The following is an 11,365-nucleotide window of genomic DNA, read 5'->3' as shown; positions in this document are numbered from 1 at the left end:
TTGAGTGTCATCATAAAAATAGGTGGCTATATTGGTCAATAATTTTTTTGTGGTTTTGTTTTTGCATGTCATAAATATTTATTTCTAAATTTTGTGCAGTTACCGTATTTTTCGGACTATAAGACGCACTTTTTTCCCCCCAAATGTTGGGGGAAAGTGGGGGTGCGTCTTATAGTCTGAATGTAGGGCTTCGGGGAATGAGGGTGCTGCATTGGAGCGGGTCATCGGGGGCATGAGCAGGCTGCAGCAGCTTTCCGTGACCACATGGGCCCGCTCATTTCATATGCACGCCCATCCTCCCGCCCATCTCTCAGCGCTGAAGCTGGCGCTGACAGGTGGGTGGGGTGATGGGCGGGGGATGCGCGCATAGTAAACAGCCGGCCCGCATGATCACCCCTGGCAACTACAGCCTGGAGTGATCATGTGCGGCTGTATTCACTGCCCCCCATGCATCATCATCAGCGTGGGGTGCAGTGAATCAGTACACTCACCGGCCACGATCCCTGCAGCACCGCGATCTCCTCCTGTCTGCCGGCCGTGGCTGTGTGTGGAGACTAGCGGTGCTCACAGTGAGGACGTCATCGCTGTGTGCACGTGTCCACACGCAGTCGCGGCCGGCACAGGCAGGAGGACATCGCAATGCTGCAGGGAGCGTGGCTGGCTGCACACAGGTAAGCGGCGCTGCTGCTGGCACTGATGGGAGGAGGAGCGATGCTGCAGGGATTGAGGAAAGGTGAGAATAAATGTTTATTTTTTTTTGTGTGCCCCAGGATGCGGCCATATAGCAGGATAGGGGTATATAGCAGGATGACGGCATATAGCAGGATGGGGTTATATTATGAGCAGGATGGGAGTATATAGCAGGGTGGGTGTATATAGCAGGATGACAGCATATAGCAGGATGGGGGTATATAGCAGGATGAGGGTATATGGCAAGGTGGAGATATATAGCAGGATGGGAGAACATACGAGATGGGGGTATATAGCAGGATGGGGTATATACCAGGATGGGAGTATGAGGCAGCGTGGGGGTATATAGCAGGATGGGAGCACATACCAGAATGGGGGTAGATAGCAGGATGGGGGTATATAGCAGGATGGGGGTATATAGCAGGATGCGGCCATACACCAAGATGGGGTATATAGCAGGATACGGCCATATGCCAGAATGGGGTATATAGCAGGATGCGGCCATATGCCAGGATGGGTTATATAGCAGGATGGGAGCACATACCAGGATGGCAGTATATAGCAGGATGGCAGTATATAGCAGGATGTGGGCTATATCAGGATGAGGGACATATATATATAAGGCAGGAGGATCATTACCAGGATGGGGTACGTGAGTTAGAGAATTTGGGGAGATTACCCCCATAACAGTGTCAGCAGCAGATCCTCGCCCCATAAGTGTGTCATGACTACATTTTTTGCTTAAAATTTTATTTTCCTATTTTCCTCCTCTAAAACCAGGGTGCATCTTATAGTCCGAAAAATACGGTATATTGGTTTACCTGGTGAAAATAAACAAGTGAGATGGGAATATATTTGGTTTTTGTTAAGTTGCCTAATAATTCTGCACAGTAATACTTACCTGCAAAACAGATATTCTCCTAAGATAGCCAAATCCAAAAAAATCCCACTCCAACTTCCAAAAATATTAAGCTTTGATATTTATGAGTCTTTTGGGTTGATTGAGAACATCGTTGTTGATCAATAATAAAACAAAAAATCCTCTAAAATACAACTTGCCTAATAATTCTGCACACAGTGTATTCTTTCTCTACCAATTTGCATCTGCAGATGTGCACCAGATCACCTGTGTGGTAATCACATGATTCTATGAAGGGAATCATGTGACATTTTATACATCGGGTGCTGGGGGGGGGGGGCACACCTTCAAAAACTGCCTAGCGTCCTGGCTACAGTTAATTTGCCCCTGGTTAAATGTATAATTTAACTTTTCTGACCCAGATGAGAAAAAAAATCCAGATCAGCGGTGCAGTCATCGGTGCAGTCAGCGGTGCAGTCATCGGTGCAGTCATCGGTGCTCTGGACTTCCCTACAGGGCAAAGCATCGCGATTGAGGAACCATCTGTCAGTCAAAGCCCACCATCAAGATAGTTTTCACATGTGACTAAGAAATGTCTTACCTGCTACTCCAGCTCTGCTGTGTGCAGGCGGTCGTCTGGTAGGTGGGATGTACAGAGCGGAGTCACTTCCGGTTCTTGGATGGTGGAACTTAGCATCACTTCCTGTGACCGGCCTGAAAACTTCAGCAACAGGGCAAAGTGCAAGAGGAAGCAGTGGGTGCACTGATGGTGAAAGCTGACATGCACTGTGCATTGATTTTTGTTGTCCCTCCTCCAAGTCAGGTTTGGTTGTATAATTTGCGGTGGCATCTGCTGCTATTGTGTTTAAAGTTGAATATTTGGTTAGAGGCGAAGCAGATACCTCAATGCTCTACATCCATTGCTTATTCTCTTTCCTGTTTTCAGTTCCAGAGATTTCAGGAGCTTGTGCCAGAGGACAACAGGTAAGAGAAGGGGAGCCGAGGGCAGCTCTGAGGCATGAACTAATCTTAGACATGGTCTATTTACAAAGATCTGTTGTCACGTTCACCTGGTCAGGATATGTTGCAGCATGAAGAAAGTGGTGCCTTTTTATGAAAAATAAGGGCTGATCACCTTTTTTGTAGTACAGAACACTATGCTCTGCCTTTTTGCTTACAGCTGTTTAACCTTTTCATGTCACATGACGTATTGAGTACGTCATGGATCGTGTCAGTGTAATCCCCGCCGGCTGCCATGGGCAGCCGGCAACGATCCTTACATACTCTATCTCAGCTGATTTGAATAGCTGACATGTGTGCCTACCAGGCACGAGTGGATTCACGATCCACCCGCTTCTGTTAACCACTTAGATTGCGCTGTGAAAATGTCACAGTGCGGTGTAATTGCCGGTCGCGGTAAACATGGTTGTTTACCATTGGACGTCACGTGACGAGGTCACGTGAAGCCAATGGTTGCCATGTGATGGATCATTATTATTATTATTATTATTATTATTTATTATTATAGCGCCATCAATTCCATGGCGCTTTACATGTGAAAGGGGTGTACATAATAGGGACAAGTACAATAACCATAAACAATACAAGGCACAGACTGGTACAGGAGGAGAGAGGTCCCTGCCCGCGAGGGCTCACAGTCTACAAGGGATAGGTGATGATACAGTAGGTGAGCGTAGGGTAGTCATGTGATGACTCTTGTAGCTCTCATGAGTCACTTCCTCTTACACCCGGCAGTGTGCCATGTGTAAGAAGAGAGCTGCATTTCAGCAGATCTCAGCTGTGCAGCACTGATCTACAGAAGTGAACAAGCTGGGAGGACTAGTAAAATGAAAAAAAAAAAGTTCAAAAAAGTTTAAAAAAATTAAAATAAAAAAAAACTAAAAGTTTAAATCACCTCCCCATTTGCCCCATTGAAAATTAAAGGGTTAAAAAAATAAAAAATATACATATATTTAACATTGCCACCTTCAAAAATGCCCAATCTATCAAGATATAAAATCAATTTATCTAATCGGTAAACGGCGTAGCGGCAAAAAATTCCAAATGCTAAAATTACATTTTTTGGTCGCCGCTAATTTTTTGCAAAATGCAATAACAAGTGATCAAAAGATAGCATCTACGCATAAATGGTACCATTAAAAATGTCATCTCGACATGCAAAAAAAAAAGAACGCTATACGGGTTTCAGGAAATGGCGCAAAAAATGTCGCCACTTTTTTTGGAGAAACTTGTGAATTTTTTATAACCCCTTAGATAGAAGTAAACCTATACATGTTTGCTGTCTTCAAACTCAAACCAACCTGAGGTATCACACCCACACATCAGTTTTACCATATAGTGAACACGGTGAATAAAATATCCCAAAAACAATTGTGTGATCATATTTTTTTTGCAATTTTTACTCACTTGGATTTTTTTTGTCGTTTTCCAGTACACTAGATGGTAAAACTCATGGTTTTGTTTAAAAGTACAACTCATCCTGCAAAAAATAAGCCCTTACATGTCAAAATTGACTGAAAAATAAAAACGTTACGGCTCTTGGAAGAAGGAGAGCAAAAAAAAAAAACCAAAACGGAAGGGGTGAAGGGCTTAAAGAGCATTTGGCATATTATTCTGTAATGAAATTTTATGCAGGTCTTTCATTTTAATTTTTTTTGTCATTAAATTAATAATAAAATGCTACAAGAAAGGGAATAATTGTCCTGGCAGGAGAGGTCCAATCTTGCCTTCTTTAGTTAAGTTTATATCAACATAATTGGTGAAAGGAAAGAGGTAAGTCCAGTTCACCACATGCTACCTTGATTGGGTCTGGAGCACGGAAATCGTCTCTGCCAAAGACGCCAATAAATGGGAGATAACAGGAAAAGATAAAGATGCATAATCATAAAAAATAATTTATTGATACAGAATAAATATTTTGATATTTTCTACAATAGGCTTATATTGTAAAACACCGAGACGTTTCTGGAGCGTCAAAGATAATTCGTGATCTTTTGCCACTGAGTGAATTCTTCTATGCAGTGACGGATGTTCATGATGTGCGATTAAGAGGGTAGGACCATGTAGGCGGGTGGTTGACAGTAACACATCCTTGGTAAGTTGCTTTCTAGTTTCCTGGGTACCAGGCTGTCGGATCAGTATCACTTATTGATTTATAGTGATTTGTGCCCCTTGATAATGTTTCAATACAGAATGGTTCTTTCACAACATATAAAGAGTCTCGGGTTGATTGGTGATTTTCTTCACTTTCTTTCCTCGTTGAAGCTGCAACAGCCACCGGTGGGGATGGTTGGATTTCTTATCTTGTAAGGGCAGAATGGTAGATTGTCTTCTAAGCAGAATAAGCTTTACATCAGACAGGAGTTTTATGTTTGTCAATTATTTCCTTTTCTTATTTTTTTTTTCAGGTGTCAGTATATGGATTTTTGGCCATTCGTCTGTGCACTGGGCACTGAACCGAGCCTCCAAAAGATTGTACGGTGATAACCTCTCCTGGTCTCTGGATCCTTTAAGCGTCTACTGGAAGAGCTTTAGAAGACTTTGGTGAAAGATTGCTCTTGACTCCATTCTTGAAATATGTATTCTCTTTCCTGATCCAGATGATTTTATTTTTCATAGGGTTGGAAACGATGAGGGTAAGGCACCATTATATGAGTCTTCTGAATTAAGAAGCACCTTTTTCCTGGTTCAGTTGGGAAAGCCAAGATCAAATTCTAGCTTTATAGTCTATGATAACTGTGATAACATTAAAAGCAACCCCCAGTTAAAGATTTTCTTTATCAGTTACAATTAAAATCCACAAAAAGTGATGTCCCAATATACATAAATTATCTAGTGGGTCATAGTGGACATTAACCTAAAGCGTAAACAAATGTATGGGGCTGATAGAAAAAAGGGGTAGGGGGGAGATTCTTTCACTAGTGTACCCTAAGGGTCCCTTGGCTTCAAGATTGACCCAATCACATTTATTCCCTAAAAGATGGACATTCCCATGCCTCAATTGCCTATAGTGCAGCAATGTCCTTAAAGAAAACAAGGTTTACCATCCCCAAACAGGGCAGAGTAATCCCATCAATGGGTTCTTTACTTGTGACTCCTCTTTTGTAGTGTATGTAATCAAATGCCCCTGCAGATTGCTGTATATAGGCAAGACCACGAAACAAGTAAGGGACAGGATCTCACAGCACAAGTCCACTATTCATTGTGAGAAAATGTCTCTCCCACTATCATTCCACTTCCATCAAAAGGGACACAGACTTTCACAGCTTAAATTCCAAGTGCTAGAACAGATATCCCAGTACAGACGGGGTGGTAACAGGGTTACCCTTCTCAAGAAAAGGGAATCCTTTTTGGATCTTCACCCTTCAAACTTTGGAACCTAAAGGCCAAAACAGAGATTTTGACATTTCTAGTTATACTTAATATTTAGTTCCATGTTCTCTGTCTGGTTTATTTTTAGATTACTCATAATTTTCTCTCTTATATTTAGTACCGCACGTAATAGGCTGTGGGATCACGTCAATCAAGTATTGGTAGAAGACATTTTGTTTTTTCCTTCCTTTTTCGCCTGTTATTTTTGTCTATATTGTATTTTTCTTTTTCTTTTCTTTTTTTCTTCTTGTTTTTACTTTATTTATTGTTTTTATCTTTATTTTTCTTTATTCTATTTCTTTTTTATTTTATTTTTCTTCTTTTTTGTTTTATTTACATTTTATTTTTGTTTTTTATATTTTCTTTATTTTTTCTTTATTTTTTTTATTCTATTCTTCTTTTGATTCATTTTTTCTTCTCCCTTTATCTACTTGCAGTACATAGTGATACTTTCTTGTATTTTCTCTAACATTTCCTCTACCCTTCATCCTTTCCTCCTGCTTCCACTTCTTTGCCTTTACATCTAATTATTTCTGCCTCTCTCCTAGACATGCACATTGATGCCGCTCATGCACTCTTCCATTTGCCATCCACTGCCATCCAAATACCTCACATCCACATCATCACGTCATCACCAGATGTGACGTTGGAACACTATGGCCCCTGCCCTGCAAGACTCACTGACTTCCTCATTGAATGGCAGAAACGGGACGGTACTGTTCTAAGTGCAACACACTGGACTGGCTCTAATCCCCAGGCACTGCAACACAGTCACAACCCAAACATTCAATTTTCTGTGGCGCGCCCAGGCATGGAGAATGAAGCCTTCTCCCATGACTATCGTCTTGGGCCATGTTACAGGATCTCAACCTCTTCTGTAGGAAATTAAAATGGCACGAATTTTATAAGAGCCATGATAGAGAACAGTATCAGTAACTAAGTGTCTCCTTGGAGGACATTGAAGATATCCATACCCTCACCAACCTAATTACAGAGGGTGTAATGACATGAGGCCTTGACCATTTCACTAATCTCAAGGCCAAGTGTACTAAAATGCCACCACATGGGGATTTAAACTCTGTGGATATCGTTCTCAAAATCAAACAGGGTAAAAACAAATAGATTAACAAAAATGGAGATCCCTCACTGTGTAACCTCCCCAGGGAAGAAGTCTGTATTTTGGAGCATCTTGAGAATAACCAGGAGATTATCATTAAACCCTCTGATAAGGGTGGTAATATAGTATTACTGGATCGTGAAACTTCCACATCTATGTGTTACTAAATCCTGAGGAAACATACAAGATTTTATGTAATGACCCCACCCGTGCCTACCCTGACTCATTGACATCTCGGCTCATCGATGCTACAGATAGTCAGCTCATCTCAAGTAAAAATAAAAAGATTAAAAAAAATGGAGATATTTCACTGTAATCTCCCAGGGAAGAGGTCTATAATTTGGATGATCTTGAGAATAACCAGGAGATTATCATAAAACTCTCTGATAAGGATGATAAAATTGTAATACTGGATCCTCAAACTTCCATATATATGTGTTACTAAATCCTGAGGAAACATACAAGATTTTATGTAATGACCCTACACGTGCCCACCCTGACTCATTGACATCTCTGCTCATCGATGCTACAGATCATCTCATCATCTCAAAAGAAGAATTTCTTTTAATTGTACCCAACACCCCGATATTACCATCCTTATACGCACTTCCCACAATCCACAAAGGAATATAGCCTCTAAATGGATTCCCAATTGTCTAGGGGATCAATTATCTTATTGGGGCTCCTTTTAATGTTATACAGTTATCCCGGCTTTCCCAACTGAACCATTGTCTTCCTTTTATCGTTAGACAATTATTAATCCTCTGGTATACTTATTGTAGTTAGACTCCATGATAACTACAGCTGAAAGATCTGCGAAGAACACACATGAAAACCAATTAATAGTCACAGTGCATATAGTAATGACTCATTAAACAATACAAAAAATAAAAGATATGTATTACAGTAGTGTTTGTAATCGATTGTGTCAGTAATCCTAAGCCTGAGAAATAATTATGGCTCAGTGAAAAAAAAATAAGTACAAAACGCACAAAAAGGCAAAGTGCAAAATGTAATAGAGTAAGAAAAAAATAAATGTAGTAGATCATAAAAGTTACATACAAAATTCATAAAATACTGCAGAGGGGTCCACTCTATAAGGGAACTTTACAAAGTGCACACAAATAATATCACCAGAAATATGAGGAAAGTGCAAATCAAAAGAGCTGAGTCTGTATAGTCAAGACACTGGACATAGAGTAAGATGGAAACACCAGGGAGCAATAGTCAGTTAAAGACCTGTAAGCAATGTATCTGTGCGTGTGCGCGCGTGTGTGTGCGCGCGTGTGTGTGTGTGTGTGTGTGTGTGTATACACTTAGGCAGAATTTTTTTAGGGCAATCTGGCTTCTGTGGGGAGCCCATGTCCAGAACGCCTCCGTTATAATGCTTTCTCTGCTGCCTTTGGTGGTGCACATTTCCAGATGCGGAGTTCTCCTGGGGTTGTGCTGGCACCAATACAGTGACATCATCGCATCAGCACAAACATGTCTGCACCAGCCACAAGCAGAAGAGGACCCCGGGGACCAGAGCAGAGCGAGGTGATTAGGTGTTGTGTTTTTTTTTTTATTAGTTTGTGTATGGGATGTGTGCTTGTATATAGGGAGCTAAGCAGGGTCTTATACTGTACATAGGGACCTATGTACGAGCTATGTGAGGGCTTACACTATGTATAGGAGGCTATGTGTGGACTCAAGCTGTATATAGGGGGATGTGTGAGATCTCATACTGTGTATAAAGAGATATGTGGGGCTTTTGATATATAAGGGACTATGTGAGGGCTCATACTGTGTATAGGAGGCTATGTGGGGACTCAAGCTGTATACAGGGGGCTATGTGAGGGCTCATACTGAGTTTAAGGGGATATGTGGGGCTTATGCTGTATATAGGGGATTATGGGAGGGCTCATACTGTGTAATGGAGCAATGGGCGGACTCATACTGTATATAGGGGCTATGTAAGGGATCATACTGATATAGGGGCTATGTGAGGGCTCATACTGTGTATAGGAGCTATGTGGGGACTCATGCTGTATACAGGAGGGGCTTATACTACATATTGATAAGATGATACTGAAAAGAACTTGTAAATCTTAAAATCTTTCAATAAATATTTTGAAAACTACTTACGTTTTTTCTTTTTTATTCTGTCACTGTTTTGCTGATGCAGCACGAAAATAATCTGAAGAGCCTAAAAGGAAGACAAACAATTGGTAAAAAGTGTTTAGATGGAAAAGGAAGGACGGGAGAGATAGTGAGATTAGAAGTCGGGAACTGAAAAGGGAAATGCTTTTCTCTCACTATGGGGCGAATAGATAGACAGTGAAATATTGGTCTCTTCCATTAAAGATTTATAATATAGTATAGAGAAATAATGGGAAGCCACAAATATATCTAATTATATTATGAGCCTCAGTCTAACAAAATGTTATTTACAACAATGGGGGAAACGTTTCCTTACTTTTGTGGACGGCTCTCTGTCTCTTTGCTGTCCTTTTTGCTGCTGGAGAAATAGAAGAAATTATAACAAGTAAATAGTAAGTAAAATAATAATGAGGAACAAATCCTAGTCCTATAGCGACACAGACAATGAGCAGAATGTCTGACGTGTCTCATATACATCGCCACATGATATAGATTAGACCTGGGTAAAGTGCGGCCGGCACCATTCTCTCCACCGCCGACGTCCCAGTGTCACCGCTCACTTCATCCCCAGGATGCAGATAGTGCTGAATACATTGGAGGACAAAGCCAACGGCTCCTTCTTCCACCAATCACCAAGTGCAATTGAGACAGCAAAGGCGATGATATCACATCACTGTGCCGACTGTGCAGAGAGTCAGTGCACCAGAGACCAAAGCAGAGCGCAGCAGCGGGGAAACGGGAGCAAGGGGAGTATATGTTTTCCTTATATATACTCATATATATATATATATATATATAACATGTGTAATTGTAGATTGAAGAGCTATGTGGGTGCTCATACTGTATATAGGAGGGCTATGTTGGGGCTATATTGGGGCTCATACTCTATCTAGTAGAGGTATTTGGGGGCTCATACTGTATATAGCAGTCTATGTGGGGGTTCATAATGTATATAGGACACTGTGTGGGGGCTCATACTCTATAGATGAGCTATGTAGGGGCTCATACTGTATTTAGGAGTACAATGCGAGGTCTCATACAGTATATATTATGAAAATTATGGTAATAACTCATTGTATAAATAGCACTTTCACATTCGCTGCATGAGGACAGATCTTCGGCCTTGTAACTACTGGGAAAAACCATTGCACAATTTTGCATCTGGAAGAAAGCAGTTAGGACATAAGGACACATCCTCTGGGAAAAGGGGTTCAAATACTTACCTGTCTCTGATGTTGCTCCTGTTCTTTCTCCTCAAGCATTTAGGTATCCACCATTTACATTTGTGTCTTAAAAAAAAACCAGACAAATTGACATTTAGACACTTCACATTACCATTCTGATAAGTATATGACAATATATACAGTGATTTGAAACACAGATACTTAAAATATCAGAAAATATCATCTATATGGTGTGTCCCCTAAATAGATGCAATGAGTTAAAGGGAAATTATCAGTTGAATCAAGCCTCCTAAGTCATCTATATGGGCAAGTACATCATAGGAAGCTGAAAAAAATTATACCTTGATATCTGCGATCCAATATCTTATTCCAGAGAAGTCCACATTTCTCTTAATATGTCAATAAGCTGTTAATATCTATGGGCTGGACACAGATCTCTATCCAGAGCTTATTTTCAATAAAAGGAGGAGCTACCAGTGTGAGACATGTATCTTAGGAAAGCAGACTTTCAGTCATTACATGTCTCACACCAGTAACACCGCATTTTATTTAAATTAAGCTCTGCAGGTAGAGTCTCTGGGAGATCTATGTCCAACCCAAAGATCTTAAGAGCTTATTTACATATTAAGCAAACGTGGCTTTCTCTGGAATAAGATTGAAATGTAAAGTGCTGTGGACTATGATGGCGCTATAGAAAGAAAAATTATTATTATTGTTAGAATAAGACATCAGATCGCAGATATTACGGTATCATTTTATTCAGCTTCTTATGACCTACATGACCGTATAGGTTTAGACGAACATTCGCGCGCGGAATTCATGAAATCACATCCACTTTGCTTGGACATTTAGGCCGTGATCACATGTAACATAAATGCTGCGTTTTTTCCTGCTTGCTTTTTTGCACAAAAATTCTGCTTTGTTTAGCCGTCCAAGAATAAGTGGATGTGATTCAATTAAAACCTCACCCAGGGTCCGTCT

General features: G+C 40.7%; 1 long non-coding RNA gene across 1 annotated transcript; it reads right to left on the bottom strand.

Moving 5' to 3' along the window:
- Positions 1–7,497: 7,497 nt before the first annotated feature.
- Positions 7,498–10,472, bottom strand: LOC142244523 (uncharacterized). Its single transcript, XR_012724567.1, has 4 exons — positions 10,424–10,472; positions 9,517–9,558; positions 9,186–9,246; positions 7,498–7,871 (listed from the first exon to the last, which is right to left on the bottom strand). It is a non-coding gene; the product is annotated as an uncharacterized LOC142244523 (long non-coding RNA).
- Positions 10,473–11,365: the final 893 nt, after the last annotated feature.

Source organism: Anomaloglossus baeobatrachus, chromosome 6 (genome assembly GCF_048569485.1).
Source record: "Anomaloglossus baeobatrachus isolate aAnoBae1 chromosome 6, aAnoBae1.hap1, whole genome shotgun sequence".
Classification (NCBI taxonomy): Eukaryota; Metazoa; Chordata; class Amphibia; order Anura; family Aromobatidae; genus Anomaloglossus; species Anomaloglossus baeobatrachus.
This window is presented reverse-complemented; position numbering and strand designations above follow the sequence as displayed.